The sequence below is a fragment of the Trachymyrmex cornetzi genome, unplaced genomic scaffold (assembly GCF_001594075.2).
Source record: "Trachymyrmex cornetzi isolate Tcor2-1 unplaced genomic scaffold, Tcor1.1 scaffold413, whole genome shotgun sequence".
NCBI lineage: Eukaryota > Metazoa > Arthropoda > Insecta > Hymenoptera > Formicidae > Trachymyrmex > Trachymyrmex cornetzi.
In genome coordinates, this window is record NW_017298886.1 from 46610 (window position 1) to 51019 (window position 4410).

Below are 4410 nucleotides of genomic sequence, written 5' to 3' on the forward strand. Positions count from 1 at the left end.
GGACCGACGTTCGCACTGTATCGGAACAGGTGTCATAGCGTCCCTTCTGGACGTTGACCCATATTCCGAAAAGGTATATGGGTCACCTTTTCCAGACCAAAAAGGTGCGTGCGGCTCACAGTTATTCGCCTCTGTGCGTATACCTGTGAGCTTGAGTCAAACCTTCCATACCCTCTCCATTCTTCCTTATTATCTTCTAGATTTTCATGATCAAGAGTTTGGACGTAACAGACAAATGAATTTTGGGGGCTCGTCCGGGATTAAAGTGCGATCTTAGGAAACGGGAATGAATACGAGGAATATATATTCTGGCAATAAATCCGAAGTAGAAAACCTTTATAAAACCGCAATAGAAAATCTGAGCAAGTTAAAATCGAGTACACAAAACACATTACACACCTTTACTCCTCTCAAATCCTCTGAATCTACATCCGAAACTGCGGGTTTTTCTTTGGATGAATCAGAGATTTCGGATAAAACTCTTGTGTTTCACGGTTCCGCCGACTCAGAGGACATAACTACTCAGCCTGTGCACGATTTCAGTGATATTACGTCCAAGCATCCAACAGTTGTGGTCATCCCTAAATCGAGGGTACCTGACGGAACAATGACGCATCCAAACTTATTCGCTACCTTAAAATACGCTGTTGAAGCCGTACCCTTTTTCGATGGCAAAAACATCCCTTTAAATTAGTTTATCGAGAGAGGCGAGAAAGCAAAGTCCATGTTACCGGATGAAGCTGAATCGCAATTCACAAAAGTCATAAGAACGCGAATTGTGGGTGAAGTGCGTCGCACTATACAAGACCAGGACTTTAACAGTGTGGTATAATTAACCAAATATTTAAAACAAGTTTATGGCGCTTCAAGAAATATATACCAACTGCAAGGCGAACTAGGCCATATTTGTCACATGAATGAAGAGGACGTAATTACACACGCGAATCGGGTTAAGATTTTAGGAAAACAAATAATGGAAGTTCATAAAATTTCGGAAAATGCCCTTTCCGATCAAAATATTAAATCTTCTTTAAAAGAAGACATGTGTAAGTGTTTTATTAAAGGATTAAAATCAGAAATTGAGCAAAGAATAGCACGAACCTGAAGTGTCCAAGAAACGGTAGCCGATGCGTTACGAATATAAAGAGAACTCCATTCGATGACAGACTTACGATAGAATCAAGAAAATATCGAGTAAAGCGCTGAATACGAACAAATTACGAGAAACTTGTTAGATTTGTTATAAAGAAGGACATTCAGCTTCAAACTGTAGAAAATTAACTAATCTTGGAACAGAAATTTTAATATGTCAAATTTGCCAAAAACGCGGACACAGCGCTGACAAATGTCGACTTCGCGATTCCCAGGCACGATAATCCGTTAACATTTTACAGGGAAATAATATAATATTTGTCAAATATGTTTTAAATCAGGGCATAATGCTAAAAGTTGTCGAATTAATAATAACAGTAACCAGAACAAATCCTCTGTAACCTGCCAGTGGTGTGACAAGCCAGGTCACTCGACCAATAACTGCTGGAAAAAACAAAATGAGCAACATAACGCGGTTAACAAAATAAACATTGTCTGTCAAATCTGTAATAATTTTGGACATAATACTAGAGATTGTCGATCTAAGATAGGGTAAAACGCCGCATCCTCAGACTCATTATTCTGCCGGTACTGTAAAGGGCAAGGGCATCTCCTCGAAAGTTGTGAATTACGAATCGCAAGTAATAACCGAAGAAAGATAAATGAACACGGAAACTTCGATGGTCCCTCGAAGTCGGGTGTGGCACAGGGGTCCGAGCGAGTCTCACACCTGTCGAAAAAAGACCAGTAAGCAAAAAACGAGTTAGAAATACGTCTCATAACTGTGATCCTCGATAAGCATAGTCGCGTGCCTACTGTTTAGGTATACTTTTGCGAGTCAACACTACACATAACTTTTATGCTAGATACCGGTTCTGGGCCAAACATAATCAAAGAAAACTTTGTACCTAAAAACGGCATTGTCAATTATAACAATATTCTAAAATTAAATGGCATAAACGAATATCCCGTTTATACGTTTGGAGAAATAATTTTGCCTCTCTTTGGAGAAAAAGTTACTTTTCATATCGTGTCAAGTGATTTTCCAATCTCACAATCCGGAATATTAGGTAACGATTTCTTCAAATAGACATCCTCGAAAATCGATTACGCGAAGGGATATTTAGATATATCAGGAGTTAATATACCTTTCTTTTCACCAGAGACCGTCATCGCACCACCACGATCAGAATATTTATTTTATGTGAGAATAGGAAATCCGGAAATAAAAATAGAATATATACCGAAATTAACAATAGCACACGGAATTTACTTAGGAGATACAATAGTAGAAAATGTCTCTGGAAAAGCATATATGAACGTCATTAGCACGTTAGACGAAGAAGTTGAGGTACAAGTACCAACCTTACGCCTCAAACTGCTGAACGAATTATTTGACAACGATAGCTCAGGCATCGAAACGCAAGTACATAAAAATAAAATTACAAATGTGCAAATTTGTCCTATACTTATCCAAGGGACATTCAAATTCATTTCGAGGACTTTAATAACAATGCCAGTTCAAATAATAAAAATGACGGAATTACGAACGAAGACACAGCTGTAATGACAAGAAAAAAGAGTGACAGAGAAATAAATGATAAATTAGAGAAATTTAACGAGAATAAATTAATGAGAGGAATTAAAGAGTCAAGAAAAAATCCTACTCTAATAATTCATCGAGAGGAGGATTTCCACATCCCCTTCGAGATCCTAGAATCCAACATTCTTGGAGAGGGAAGTTACCAAACCTCTCCTGAAAATTTAAATAATTTCAAAATCCTTAGAGAGGGAGAAGTTACCAAACCTCTCCTGAAAAATTTAATAATTCCAAAATCCTTGGAGAGGGAAGTTACCAAACCTCTCCCCTGAAAATTTAAATAATTCCAAAATGCTCGGAGAGGGAAGTTACCAAACCTCTCCTGAAAATATTAATAATTCCAAAATCCTTGGAGAGAGAGAAGTTACCAAACCTCTCCTGAAAATTTAAATAATTCCAAAATCCTTGGAGAGGGAAGTTACCAAATCTCCCCTGAAAATCTAAATAATTCCAAAATCCTCGGAGAGGGAAGTTATCAAACCTCTCCTGAAAATATTAATAATTCCAAAATCCTTGGAGAGAGAAATTACCAAGCCTCTCCTGAAAATTTTAATAATTCCAAAATCCTTGGAGAGGGAAGTTACCAAATCTCCCCTGAAAATTTAAATAATTCCAAAATCCTCGGAGAGGGAAGTTATCAAACCTCTCCTGAAAATATTAATAATTCCAAAATCCTTGGAGAGAGAAATTACCAAACCTTTCCTGAAAATTTTAATAATTCCAAAATTCTTGGAGAGAGAAGTTACCAAACCCCTTCTAGAATTTTAAATAATCCAAAAAATTTTAGAAAGGGAAATTACCAAACCTCTCCCGAAGAATTAAATAATTCTGGAATTACAGAGGAAAGTTTTCATACTTGTCTGTTAAATTCTCCTGTTGATTGCAAGAAGGTAAGTAATCAAATCTCGTTATATACAATGCGACTCAATTTTATCAAAAGGAGTCAAAGGAAAAGAACTCCACTCTCAAAAAAATTAAATTACCAAGGGTTGGAATGCCGGCAAAAAAATGGTAATCATCAAAATGATTCCTCTCATGCTACTATCAATGAACTTCTAGAAAGAATGCAATCACATAATCCTCATATAAATGTTCATAATTCCAAGGAAAATAAACCATCTTCTAAAATCCTAGCGTCTACATAAAATCAATCTAAAAAAATAATAGACAAATTTATGCGCAAATGCAAGTCAAAACACAAGGAAGGAACTGAACAGGAATGTCGAAACGAAGCTACGAAAACTATTTCACGCCAATGCTTAGTAGTATCGGAAGAAATTGGAAAGGATAGACTCACGGAAATTACAGAATTGTTGCGTTTAGAGCATTTAAGTTTCCAGGAAAAAACAAGTATAGCGAAGCTTATACTTGACAGTCAAGATAGATTTCACTTCCTGGAGAGAAGTTGACAGCAATAAATATATTACAACACCAAATACTTACAACAGATGATCGATCTATAAATACGCGACAATACAGATTCCCGCAAATTCATAAAGAAGAAATAAATAGGCAGGTAGAAGAACTGTTAGAAGGAGGCATCGTAAAACCTTATCAGTCACCGTATAATACGCCTATATGGATAATTCCAAAAAAAGAAGACTCGAAGGGAAACAAACGATGGAGAATGGTATTAGATTTCCGAGTCTTAAATGAAAAAACTATCGGAGACACCTATCCGTTACCGAATATTGTCGACATTTTGGATCAATTAGGAG